This window comes from Schistocerca nitens, chromosome 6 (genome assembly GCF_023898315.1).
Source record: "Schistocerca nitens isolate TAMUIC-IGC-003100 chromosome 6, iqSchNite1.1, whole genome shotgun sequence".
Classification (NCBI taxonomy): domain Eukaryota; kingdom Metazoa; phylum Arthropoda; class Insecta; order Orthoptera; family Acrididae; genus Schistocerca; species Schistocerca nitens.
In genome coordinates, this window is record NC_064619.1 from 318,818,535 (window position 1) to 318,833,504 (window position 14,970).

Genomic DNA, 14,970 nt, shown 5'->3' on the forward strand with positions numbered 1-14,970 from the left:
ACTGTCTGTGCCGACCTCACTGGGGCTCCGTCCCCGACTGCACTGCTGATGCGTCTCAAACTGACTTTCTTCCTTCGGATGGACGACGTCCTGGAGACAATGGCTCCGACCCAACCATGCACAGGGAACAGAACCGACCGAGCGACCAACCAACGGTCGTACCCGCTGCTACTGTCTGTGCCGACCTCACTGGGGCTCCGTCCCCGACTGCACTGCTGATGCGTCTCAAACTGACTTTCTTCCTTCGGATGGACGACGTCCTGGAGACAATGGCTCCGACCCAACCATGCACAGGGAACAGAACCGACCGAGCGACCAACCAACGGTCGTACCCGCTGGTACTGTCTGTGCCGACCTCACTGGGGCTCCGTCCCCGACTGCACTGCTGATGCGTCTCAAACTGACTTTCTTCCTTCGGATGGACGACGTCCTGGAGACAATGGCTCCGACCCAACCATGCACAGGGAACAGAACCGACCGAGCGACCAACCAACGGTCGTACCCGCTGGTACTGTCTGTGCCGACCTCACTGGGGCTCCGTCCCCGACTGCACTGCTGATGCGTCTCAAACTGACTTTCTTCCTTCGGATGGACGACGTCCTGGAGACAATGGCTCTGACCCAACCATGCACAGGGAACAGAACCGACCGAGCGACCAACCAACGGTCGTACCCGCTGGTACTGTCTGTGCCGACCTCACTGGGGCTCCGTCCCCGACTGCACTGCTGATGCGTCTCAAACTGACTTTCTTCCTTCGGATGGACGACGTCCTGGAGACAATGGCTCCGACCCAACCATGCACAGGGAACAGAACCGACCGAGCGACCAACCAACGGTCGTACCCGCTGGTACTGTCTGTGCCGACCTCACTGGGGCTCCGTCCCCGACTGCACTGCTGATGCGTCTCAAACTGACTTTCTTCCTTCGGATGGACGACGTCCTGGAGACAATGGCTCCGACCCAACCATGCACAGGGAACAGAACCGACAGAGCGACCAACCAACGGTAGTCCCCGCTGGTACTGTCTGTGCCGACCTCACTGGGGTCCATCCCCAACTGCACTTCTGCCACGTTCCGACTCCAACGACTGCCAGGTGCGATTCCTCTGAGTGACTGCCAGACACACGACGACCCGGAAATACTGTTGGTCGCCCAGAGATAGTACGACAGTGCACTTATCGATACGCGCTGCTGCTACCACTAATGGGCAGACAAGACAGCAATTCAGTGACTCCAGTAATTGAAATTAAAATGACGAGACGGCCGTCTGGTAAAAACAAGATGTTAAATAAAGATGGCACGACATGAGCCACGCACGGCTCAGAGCACACATTTAAGGTGTGGGAAACAGTACTCTATCCAATACTTTCTCCCAAGAAAAAGGGGTGCCGCAGGGCTCCGTGCTAAGTGATATACTGTTTGTCATCGCCACAATTCCGATTAAAGATTCTCTTCTTCCCGATGTCTCGGGCTCCCTCTTTGTCGACGATTTTGCAATCTACTACAGCTTTCAATGGACCAGCCTTCTTGTACGACGTTTTCTACACCTACATCTACATCCACACTCCGCAAGCCACCTGACGGTCTGTGGCGGAGGGTACCCTGAGTACCTCTATCGGTTCTCTCTTCTATTTCAGTCTCGTATTGTTCGTGGAAAGAAGGATTGTCGGTATGCTTCTGTGTGGGCTCTAATCTCTTTGATTTTATCCTCATGGTCTCTTCGCGAGATATACGTAGGAGGGAGCAATATATTGCTTGATTCTTCGGTGAAGGTATGTTCTCGAAACTTTAACAAAAGCCCGTACCGAGCTGCTGAGCGTCTCTCCTGCAGAGTCTTCCACTGGAGTTTATCTATCAACTCCGTAACGCTTTCGCGATTACTAAATGATCCTGTAACGAAGCGCGCTGCTCTCCGTTGGATCTTCTCTATCTCTTCTATCAACCCTATCTGGTACGGATCCCACACCGGTGAGCAGTATTCAAGCAGTGGGCAAACAAGCGTACTGTAACCTACTTCCTTTGTTTTCGGATTGCATTTTCTTAGGATTCTTCCAATGAATATCAGTCTGGCATCTGCTTTACCGACGATCAACTTTATATGATCATTCCATTTTAAATCACTCCTAATGCGTACTCCCAGATAATTTATGGAATTAACTGCTTCGCCGGCCGAAGTGGCCGTGCGGTTAAAGGCGCTGCAGTCTGGAACCGCAGGTTCGAATCCTGCCTCAGGCATGGATGTTTGTGATGTCCTTAGGTTAGTTAGGTTTAACTAGTTCTAAGTTTTAGGGGACTAATGACCTCAGAAGTTGAGTCCCATAGTGCTCAGAGCCATTTGAACCATTTGAACCAATTAACTGCTTCCAGTTGCTGACCTGCTATTTTGTAGCTAAATGATAAGGGAACTCTCTTTCTATGTATTCGCAGCACATTACACTTGTCTACATTGAGATTCAATTGCCATTCCCTGCACCATGCGTCAATTCGCTGCAGATCCTCCTGCATTTCAGTACAATTTTCCATTGTTATAACCTCTCGATACACCACAGCATCATCTGCAAAAAGCCTCAGTGAACTTCCGATGTCATCCACAAGGTCATTTATGTATATTGTGAATAGCAACGGTCCTATGACACTCCCCTGCGGCACACCTGAAATCACTCTTACTTCGGAAGACTTCTCTCCATTGAGAATGACATGCTGCGTTCTGTTATCTAGGAACTCTTCAATCCAATCACACAATTTGTCTGATGGTCCATATGCTCTTACTTTGTTCATTAAACGACTGTGGGGAACTGTATCGAACGCCTTGCGGAAGTCAAGAAACACGGCATCTACCTGTGAACCCGTGTCTATGGCTCTCTGAGTCTCGTGGACGAATAGCGCGAGCCGGGTTTCACACGACCGTCTTTTTCGAAACCCATGCTGATTCCTACAGAGTAGATTTCTAGTCTCCCGAAAAGTCATTATACTCGAACATAATACGTGTTCCAAAATTCTACAACTGTTCGACGTTAGAGATATAGGTCTACAGTTCTGCACATGTGTTCGACGTCCCTTCTTGAAAACGGGGATGACCTGTGCCCTTTTCCAATCCTTTGGAACGCTACGCTCTTCTAGAGACCTACGGTACACCGCTGCAAGAAGGGGGCAAGTTCCTTCGCGTACTCTGTGTAAAATCGAACTGATATCCCATCAGGTCAGAGGCCTTTCCTCTTTTGAGCGATTTTAATTGTTTCTGTATCCCTCTGTCGTCTATTTCGATATCTACCATTTTGTCATCTGTGCGACAATCTGGGGAAGCAACTACAGTGCTGTCTTCCTCTGTGAAACAGCTTTGGAAAAAGACATTTAGTATTTCGGCCTTTAGTCTGTCATCCTCTGTTTCAGTACCATTTTGGTCACAGAGTGTCTGGACATTTTGTTTTGATCCACCTACCGCTTTGACATAAGACCAAAATTTCTTAGGATTTTATGCCAAGTCAGTACATAGTACTTTACTTTCGAATTCGTTGAACGCCTCTCGCATAGCCCTCCTCACACTAAATTTCGCTTCGCGTAATTTTTGTTTGTCTGCAAGGCTTTGTCTATGTTTATGTTTGCTGTGAAGTTCCCTTTGCTTCCGCAGCAGTTTCCCAAGTCGGTTGTTGTACCACGGTGGCTCTTTTCCATCTCTTACGATCTTGCTTGGCACATACTCATCTAGCGCATATTGTACGATGGTTTTGAACTTTGTCCACTGATCCTCAACACTATCTGTACTTGAGACAAAACTTTTGTGTTGAGCCGTCAGGTACTCTGTAATCTGCTTTTTGTCACTTTTGCTAAACAGAAAAATCTTCCTACCTTTTTTAATATTTCTATTTACAGCTGAAATCATCGACGCAGTAACCGCTTTATGATCGCTGATTCCCTGTTCTGCGTTAACTGTTTCAAATAGTTCGGGTCTGTTTGTCACCAGGAGGTCTAATATGTTATCGCCAGGAGTCGGTTCTCTGTTTAACTGCTCAAGGTAGTTTTCAGATAAAGCACTTTAAAAAATTTCACTGGATTCTTTGTCCCTGCCACCCGTTATGAACGTTTGAGTCTCCCAGTCTATATCCGGCAAATTAAAATCTCCACCCAAAACTATAACATGGTGGGGAAATCTACTCGAAATATTATCCAAATTATCCTTCAGGTGCTCAGCCACAACAGCTGCTGAGCCAGGGGGCCTATAGAGACATCCAATTACGATGTCTGAGCCTGCTGTAACCGTGACCTTCACCCAAATTATTTCACATTTCGGATCTCCGTCAATTTCCTTCGATACTATTGCACTTCTTATCGCTATAAACACGCCTCCCCCTTCACTGTCCAGCCTGTCTCTGCAGTATACATTCCAATCTGAGTTTAGGATTTCATTACTGTTTACGTCTGGTTTCAGCCAACTTTCTGTCCCTAGTACTATATGGGCGTTGTAACCGTTTATTAATGAGAGCAGTTCTGGGACCTTTCTATAGACGCTCCTGAAGTTTACTATTAGCACATTAATATTGTTATTCCCTGTTGCATTTTGCCTAATCCTACCTTGCCGCGTCTCAGGAGGCGTCTTGTCGGGCCTAGGGAGGGAATTCTCTAGCCCAAAAAAACCCACATGTGCACTCCACACGTACTCCGCTACCCTTGTAGCCGCTTCCGGCGTGTAGTGCACGCCTGACCTATTCAGGGGGACCCTACATGTCTCCACCCGACAGCGAAGGTCGAGAAATTTGCACCCCAGATCTCCGCAGAATCGTCTGAGCCTCTGGTTTAAGCTTTCCACTCGGCTCCAAACCAGAGGACCGCGATCGGTTCTGGGAACGATACCACAAATAGTTAGCTCTGATTCCACCACGCGAGCGAGGCTTTCCGCCTTCACCAATTCCGCCAACCGCCTGTACGAACTGAGGATGACCTCTGAACCCAGACGGCAGGAGTCATTGGTGCCGACATGAGCAACAATTTGCAGTCGGGTGCACCCAGTGCTCTCTATCGCCGCCGGCAGGGCCTCCTCCACATCTCGGATGAGACCCCCCGGCAAGCAGACAGAGTGAACACTGGCCTTCTTCCCAGACCTTTCCGCTATTTCCCTAAGGATTTCCAGGATGTCTCTATTGCCACCACTCAAGGAGCATCGAAAACGGCTTCCGATTTTCTCCCAGTAAGACAGTGTAAATTTTTGGCGTTGTACGGAGTTTTGTCCGCCTTCTAGGCCTTGTAGACCTTCCGTTCACGGACGTCGTTATATTTTTGGGACTTACGTTTGACAGAAAACTGTGCTGACCTTTCGGCCCGCTGTCTACGATCCCTCAACACCCTCTGTGTTCTGAGTGGTACCTCCTGAGGAGCGGACCGAGAGGTTCTCCTCTGCCTATATCGCGCCTTAGTGCGCTCGAAATTGGACTATGGAAGCATAGTTTACTCCTCTACACAGCCGTCTATTCTTCGGCCACCTTGGACTGCGCATGTAGGGCTTTTTACACTAGCTCCGTGGAAAGCCTGATGAACTTCCACTGTCCAATCGGCGAGCTGTCCTTCTGAGTCGTTAGGCTAGTCATCTGTCTTCCACGCCTGCTCATCGACCCATGCCAATTTTTTATGCAGCCTTGGATTTAGGGTATGCAGGCCGCCCTTTCTCTCTGCTACCACCGGAAGTTCGCTTCCATCCACTGCTACATTCACTTTCCCTCCAATTTCCTAACAATTTCTTGACAAATGGGGGTATGGCGCCACCTTGGCTTCGCCCCTGGATCTCCCTTCTCCATGACCTTTATCGGCTTCCTGCTCTTTGTACCCAAATGGAGGTTGTCACATTTATTTACACTGAGGGCTCCAAGACAACCTTTGGTGTCGGTAGTGTCTATATTATTGACAACATCCCTATTAGATTTCGGCTTCCCGACCAGTGTTCGGTTTTTACAGAAGAGCTTTACACTGCTCTCCAGGTTGTCCAACGCAATCGTCGCAATCAGCGGTTACAGTTATGTTATACGCTCGGATTCGCTCAGCTCGCTTCTCAACCTCCAACCTCTTTATCCCGCCCACCCGCTGGTCCACCAGATTCAGAACTGCCTCCACATGCTCCACTTGGGGGGCATCTCTGTGGCATTGCTCTGGACCCCAGGGCATGTTGGTATACGCGGAAACGAGGCAGCCGATATAGCGGCAAAGTCTGTTGTCTCTCTTCCTCGGCTCGCTGTTCGCATGGTTCCCTATGCCGATCTACAGAGCATTTTATGTCGTCGTGTTGCTTTCTTATGGCACACACAATGGCCTACACTTCAGGATAATATATGTATTACGGGACGTAAAACCTCTTCCCTGTGCTTGGACCTCTTCCTCCCTGCCTCGCCGTCGGGAGGATTGGGCACTATCTATTTAGCCATCGACACCCTTTAAGTGACGATCCTCCCCCGCTTTGTACCCACTGCTCTCAGTCGTGGACGGTGAGACACCCTTTACTTCAGTGTCCCTATTTTAATCCGCTACGCACCCGTTTACAGCTGGCGCCTGATAAATCTTCCCTTTTAGCAGTTGACGTGCACTCGGACGATCGCGTCCTTGAGTGTTAGTGAGATGACATCGGTCATTTGAAGCTCCTTTCGGGGAAAACAACCCCCCTTCAATAGCACTTTTCTAACATTTCCTTCCGTTTTTAGATTCCCTCCTTCTTGAGTTTCGCTCCCATTGCTTCCGATTTAAGTTCCTGATTTTACCCTTCAGTAAGCCACAGAATGGACGCTCATGACCATAGCTGTTTTGCGCCCGAAAACCATTATCTAAAAAAATTTCGTGATGTGTTCAGCAGTTCTCAGACTTGTGTGGGGCCGAGCGTTATCGCGTTGCAGCAAAACATCTTCACGGCAGCTGTGGCGCCGAAGTCACCGGATGCGCATCTTGAGTTTTGTCAAAGTGTTGACATATGCTTCTGAATTAATGGTACCGCCTCTTGGCATCACATCAATGAGAATCACACCTTCACAGTCCCAGAATACGGTGTTCATGACCTTACCGGCGGAAGCAGTTGTTTTGAATTTTTTCTTCTGTGGGGAATGGGAATGGCGCCATTCCATCGACTGTCGTTGCGTTTCGAACTCAAAATGGTGAACCCAGGTTTCATCACCTGTCACAATCCGAGACAAGAAGGCTTCCCCCTCAGCTTCAAAACGTTGCAACAAATCAAGACAATTTTTTTTTCTGTGCGATTTGTGATCCACCGTTAGACACCGCGGACCCATCTTGCACATTCTATTGAATATCCAAGAGTGCGGATAATTGCATCAACACTCCCTTTGCTGATTGAGAGATGCAGTACCAACTGCCGAATCGTAATGCGTCTGTCCTCGGGAATGACAACATCAGCTCACTGCAACATGTCAGGTGTGACAGCCGTGGATGGTCTCTCCGACCGCTGCAAATCGTGGAGCTCCGCTGAACCGCCTTTTGTGTCCTCACCCTCCGTGCCCGGCAACTAACTGTACTTCTGTCGACACAGATGCTCCATAGGCTTTGCACAGGCGTTTGTGAATATTCCCCACAGTTTTTTTCTCTCAGTGAGGAATTCAATGATGGCACTTTGCTTGTAACGTACATCACCTACAGACGCCATTTTCAAACTGTCCTGCAACTACGTTATCTGCCAGAAGTGACGGAAACTCCCCACTCAGGAGAATTCGAATAATACATTCTCGTATGTAACTTTTCGCATTCGTAGCATTGTTTTCGGCTAGAAAAAAATGCGGTGCATTACTTTCTGGGCAACCCTTGTATGATGATTTTGTTTAGAATTATACAGTTGAATTAATAACTTGCTTTAACACTGTGATCCCACAAGTCCATTGATGCTTATTCTGCGTCATTTGCTGATGCTACTTGAAGCTCGTGATGACAGTTAACCTATGTGCATTAATTTTTTATGACAACACTTTTCAAAGTAGATGGTCTACCTCTGTGTTACAAATTATATTACTTTTTCATTCCAGCCAAGTTTGTTGTGTAGATATTTGCAGTCTGAATTTCATTTGTGCATATTGAAGTCCTCTCCGCCGTAGGCTTCAGCACAAAACTTGTTCCCCATCTAATCAGTTTCATTTTATGGATATAACTAACTGATGTTAGTCCCAAAGCATACTGATCTTTAACTTCGGTGAAGGAGATAAACACGCTGCCGGAAAAAAAGTACACCCTTTTAGAAGTTTCCCGTTCATACATGGAATGGTTATATTTACAGATCAGTAGCACGATGGGTTTGGGTTGTTGCGGGGGAGGAGACCAGACAGCGAGGTCATCGGTCTCATCGGATTAGGGAAGGACGGGGAAGGAACTCGGCCGTGCCCTTTCAAAGGAACCATCCCGGCATTTGCCTGGAGCGATTTAGGGAAATCAAGGAAAACCTAAATCAGGATAGTCGGACGCGGGGTTTAACCGTCGTCCTCCCGAATGCGAGTCCAGTGTGCTAGCCACTGCGCCACCTCGCTCGGCAGTAGCACGATGTTCCGAGGTACCAGGTAGCGACCCATGTTGAAACATCCATATTAGTATGTGGTGTAGTCTCCACGAGTTGCAGTGCAGACGCCAACTCTGGCATCTAATCCATCGTACAGATGACGGATTCTGTCGTGAGACACGTTATGCCACGCTTGCTCGACCTGTTCATGTAGTTTTGTAAGAGTCGCACTAGTCACTACTCGTCCCATCATATCATGCACGTGCTTGGTTGGAGACAAGTCCGGGGATCGTGCTGGCCAGCGAAGTTGCTGCACGTCTTTCAGAGCACGTCGAGTTCCACGGTCAGTGTGTGGGCTAGTATTACCCTGTTCGAACAACACATCACATTCCTGTTGCAATAACGGGAAAAGGACGGATCTACCAACATTCTGCACATACCGAGCGCTGGTTAGCGTCCTCACCACCACCAAAGGTGAAGGAGAGCTGTAGCTTATTGCACCTCAGTTCATAAGGACTGCGGTGGGCTCTACGAGTCGACACTCACCAGGTCTATGTAGCACGAGCAAAGTACCATCACTTGTGTGCAGATGGGATCTGCTTTCATTGCTGAAGACCATAGCGCGCCACTCCATCTCCCAAGTGGTCCTCTGACGGAGCCAGTCGAACCGTGCACGTCAGTGAGTAGAAGAGGGGGCTAGACATGTGCGTGCCCATAGTACACTGCCAGTAACCGATTCGCAACAGTTCGTGTTGACACGTCTGGGCTCAGAAGCCCCCTTATCTGTGCTGTGGTAGCTGTACGATCTGACACTGCCGCCCTTACAATACCACAATCCTGGCGGGCGTCTGTGCTGTGAGGACATCCAGAACCTCGTCTGTAGGAGCGAGAATGCTCACATCACCGATATCACCATCGTTGCACGGTTGAAGCTGCACGTCCAAATTGTTTGGAAATTCTCCGAAAGGACCATCCCGCCACTCAGAAGGCTGCAATTTGACCTCTTTCAAAGACTCCCAGTTGGCTGAAGGAAGCACGAATGCGCCTACTTGTTTCACACATTTGCACCACACGGAGCCTTCTGGCTATGAGCATTTCCTGTTCAAAGGTAGACAAGATGGCGTTCTGTAGCTATGCCACTACACTGGCTGGACCATTATCAGTAGCATTATCAGTACATCTACAATCCCACAGGTGGCAAATGCCAACATCGGGTCAAAATCGACGTCAACTGTCCAGGTGTACTAATTTTCTGAATTATTTCCGAAACCAACGTGGACAGCTTTAATGTAGGCTGATTCACTTGACTGATTGATTTTACTAATTGTTCCATTTTTATTTCCATTTTCATCATTTCTTATTTTCTGTGCATCTTTTTCTTAGGGCCCGAGGCCCATTTTTGTCCGCCACGCCGGGGCAATAGCCCGGTTGCCCCAGCCTAGATCCCCCCCCCCCCAAACTACTAGTTGATACGCTTCTATCTGCCCATAAGTGCTGGAAACTCAAACATCTCTTAGAAATATTTAAAAGAAAACTGAGTAGGGAAAAGAGTAGCCCGACATATCAGTGCAGGATTAAAAGTAACTGGGAAATGTACAGAGCCCTGCGTTTTTCTCCCAAAGAGAATAATGCTTTCTCTCGCCCCCGCATGCTTTTGCCAGGGTGCTATTTCTGAGGCTCATTTCCTCCAAGTGCTATTATAAAGAATCGACTGTTATTGAACATTAGTTAACATGGTAATGTGCAGCCGTGTGCCTTACTGCTACTGCTTACACAGCTCGCTCGCTTTCAACAATACAGTTCTTGCTACTGACTTCCTGTAGCGTTATTGTATCTCACACCTTGGCGAACGGGTGCTGACGCAGATACGCTCTCCCGATATTTTTCGATTGCTGCAAGACTGGAGCGAGACGTAACGGAACAGGAAACAAGCAGTAAAGGTAGAGGGAGTATATAAATCACTTGCCCCTCCAGGCAGTAATTTTGCTGCTCCCAAGTGTCAGTTCGTAGGATCCACTGTGTAAGTAAAAATGAATTCAACAATAACGCTCTGCAGTCGATTAATAGCAGTACGAGAATTGTTTGCCGTTATGCCTGTAGATGTGTACGTTCTGTTCATTTAAGCTGGACCCTTTGTAAATAAACAAACACTCTGCAACGATCGTCAGTTGCCTTCCTCAAGCATCTGGTATCGTAAGATCTCTAGAAATAGGCCTTACTTATGTATTTTGTATAGTTAACTAGAAGAAAGATGTGAAGAAATCTGAAAAGAAACGACTGTCGGAAGGACTGACTTAACATATAGTAAAGTCAAAATAACCTCAGGTGAAAGTAAGGGCGACAGCGTTAAGATTACAATAGGAATTCCTCTGTTACAGAGAGAGGTGGAAAGAGTACACTGAAGGTCTGTCTGAGGGAGAAGACTCGTCTGATGAGATAAAACAGGAAATAGAGATAGGGGATCCAGTATTACACGTAGGTCGTAAAAGGGCTTTGGACGACTTAAAATCAAATACAGCAGTAGGGATAGATAATATTCCATCGGAATTTCTAAAATCATTGAGGGAAGTGCCAACAAAACCACTATTCACACTAGAGTTTATGAGACTGGCGAACACCATCAGACTTTCGGAAAAACATCATCTACACAATTCCGAAGACAGCAAGAGCTGACATGTGCAAGAATTATCGCACAATCAGCATAAGAGCTCATGCGTCCAGGCTGCTGACAAGAATAACATACAGAAGAATGGAAAAAAACTGAGGTTCAGTTAGATTGGCTTTAGGAACAGTAAACGCACCAGAGAGACAATTCTGACTTTTTGATTGATAATGGAAGCCAGACTGATGAGAAATCAAGACACTTTCATAGGATTTTTCGACCTGGAAATAGCGTTCAACAATGTAAAATTGTGCAAGATCTTCAAAATACTGAGAAAAATAGGGGTTACCATTTGGGAAAGACGTTTAATATACAATAAGTAAAAGAACCAAGAGGGAACAATAAGACTGGAAAGCCAAGAACGAAATGCTTAATTTGAGGAAGAAATTTCTGAGAATGTATGTCTAGTGCACAGCATTGTATGGTAGTGAAACACGCACTGTGGGACAACCGGAACAACAGAGAATCGAAGCACTTGAGATGTGGTGTATAGAAGAAGGTTAAAAAGTAGGTAGGAATTTGGAGGCCTTCCGCAGGATAGGCAAGGAAAACACTGACAAGGGGAAGGGATAGGATACAAGGACATCAGAGAATAACTTGCACGGTACTAGAGGGAGATGTAGCGGGTAGAAACTGTAAAGAAAGATATAGGCTGGAATACATCCAGCACATAACTGAGGACGTAGGTTGCAACTGCTACTCTGACATCAAAAGATTGGCGCAGAAGAGGATATCGTGGCGGACAATATCAAAGCAGTCAGAAGACTGTTGACTCAAAATAAAATCTGAAGACCAGTAGCATTCAGAGCTGTTGCAGATATATAGTAAGTCGCACACAATTTTCCTCCTTTAAATCCGATACACGCTAAAGGATCTGAAATCCTTCGTTTCTTTGCTACCAGTGTGCTAAATGTTTGACCTATGCAGTTCTTGTATTAAATTTCATTCGACAATCGGTTTCTCCGTGGTTCACTGAATACTGAGTATTCAGTGAACTGTGGATGAAGCCCGACCAACAGGCATTACATGCATTGATCAAAAATGATAGTGAATTGAGAATGGCTAGTTTCTAGCTGAAATCTAGATATGCCAATAAAATATTAAAAAAGGACGACTGATAGCTGAAATCTATTATTTACAAGTCAATATAGCAGTCGCTGTGTGCAACAGCCCTCTAAGTGGAAGGTAACCTGATGATTATTTGGCCCTTTCCACAATTCTAATTAACTGGTCTGCCCAGCGGGTTTAGCGGGAGTTTCATCATTTACAATTTCTGAAAGAAGGCTGTTAAGCTTCCCAAACAGTCACGCCTGCGTAATATATGTTTTTTTTTTTGTTTTGTTTATTTCTACTCGGTAACAGAACCTGGCGACTTCCTAGCATCAGGGGCGTTACAGTCTTGCCCCACTAAACAGGTGCACCAGCCACTCTGTCCATATCGTTCCACCTTCTAACATGAGAATGCTTGGAGTTCTATGACCTGCCAACCATCTGCACAAAAGGTCAGATTACAGCAGTGTCTCTTAAATGGCTTGCTGCACCCACTTCCCACCAACTGGCCACCTTCACGACAGACTGTTGCCTAGCCCAGGCAAAATGTTTTGCGAACCGGCGCCCTCTTGCTCCAACTCTAAGTGGAAAGCAGGGAGAGCCATGGCCTGAAGTCCCTCTGCAGTAAAATCCACAGAGCGCTGTTTCCTAAAATCACTCGCACAGGCAGGTCTCTGGACACAGCATTTATGGCCTGCAACCCATCACTCTACCCGTTCTCCATCGCCTCCACTACAGCCCCTTGGGTTCAAGTTCTCTACAGGCTATACATGCAGTTATATGAACACACTGTCCACAATTTCCTCGTGTACAAATTCCTCGTGTACAAAAGTAATGAACTCCATATACCTAATGTAGTACTGGGGAATACCGAGATCATGACCTAAAATATGAATTTCAGTCTAACAGTGTTGTTAAAGTGAGAGGGTGGCCCATCATCTCTCATATTACGAAAAAAAAATCTGCGTTCATGTGCCCCCTGTCTCCCCTCTTCGACAAAGGCTATTCTCTTGACGTTCTCTCATATTTTCCTCATTCATCACGTGGTCCAGAGAAGATGTGAGTCAGTTACTCCTTCCAACTTTCATTCAGGAATACCACAAGCAGTTATCCACCTTCAAGCACAACACAGGCATTTGGGGAAATGGCGTGTATGTGTAGATGTCAGGGCCATTTCTACCATTAGGTAGGACCAGGCGGCCTCCTAGGGCGGCAAAATGTTTGGGGCAGCGAAGGGTGGGATAAATTAATTTCCAATCAAACAGCGAAAAAACTGAGCATGAGAAGAGAAAAAAGTAAGAGTAAAAATTAAAGCAAGAAATTGTTTTCAAAAGCATACGGAACAGTTACGTAATAAGTCTTTATTTACTTTGACGAAAGTAAACGATTGCCTCTACCTATCACTAAACTAGAGCAGCCGTTACTGAGTACCAAACGGAAGCAAACATGACCTCGATTCAGCTCTGTCGAACGAAAGAGCGGGTCACTTGCGCTGGCTTGTGATCCTGTTGTGACTTGATAGCGTACTTCCCTCAGTCAGTTTTTCTTTGTTTTTGTCTCTGCAGACCATTTTTCAAGCGTCACTTGTGTTGAGTGGCTCTGTTGTTGTTTTCAGTTCTACTATTATTTCCTGTCGATAATCAATCAGGAATTCGCAAGCCATGTTTTGTACTCTTTCAACACTTCCAAAAGGACTAAAGGAGCAAAATGTTAAGAGAAGCTCATCATACCCATACATAAAAATGAGTTGGTGTCTTCAAGTCTTTCTGTGAGAGTCTGATACTCGCAGCACGAGAAAAGAACTACGTTGTAATGTTATTACAATTTGCTAATGGAATATACAGAATTATTCTATATAATATTCAGAATTCTTATTTTCCCTTTAGACAAACACAACATACACACCTCAGCAGGATTCGAACATATATAGTTTAAAATGTTCAGCACATTCTTCCTATTTCAATTATTTTCGGAAATTTCGAAAATTGAGGACAAAAAATTAGTAATTGAAGACATTTGTCGTCCGCAATCAATTTTAAAGGAATTGAGGACAAAGCATGAAAGCTGACGATTGTCCCCAGAGAAAATGAGGACGTGTGGTGATCTTAGTTTAATGATTGAAAGTATAACTGGAGATTAGCAGTGTTGTTCCGTTGGATGTTGGTGGGACTGAGGGAGGAGGGAGGGTATCGGGGAGACCGATGACAGAAAATAAGACGGTGCGTCAGATATCTGTTCTCTCCTAAGGCGGCAAAACACCCAGCAACGATTCTGGTAGATGTACAAACTTGTCAGCTCTACTCCTGAATGGGGCTCTGCGAGTCACGTGAGCTCTTGCATACGCCGCCGGATGTCGCTTCCATCGCACGGAAGGCTGAAGTTTTTCTAGGAGACAGGAACCTCCGGCACTGCTACTCTTCCCGGCAGAATTCGTACCGCGCGCCATCTGGCGACAGCTGTTGCTGTTGTCTGCTGGAGAGGACGCCACGCCGCGAGGGCCATCTGTCGAGATCGAACGCCACTGCAGCGCGGACGTACGTTGCTGTACCAGTTCTGAACTGATGTCACACTCTTCTTTCCCAGCAACTTGATTCTCCAGCGAACACATTTTTAAGCTAGGGAATTTAATTTTTGATTCAGACACGTAAAAAAATTATCTGAAAAGAATTCATTTACGGAACTTCCTGTTTTGTTTCATCTGGACCTGATAGTCATCGTTAGCCGACCCGATGCTCAGCCTGTTGGGTCAAGGGACCTACCACACTACGTAATAAAAAAAAAAAAATGAGTG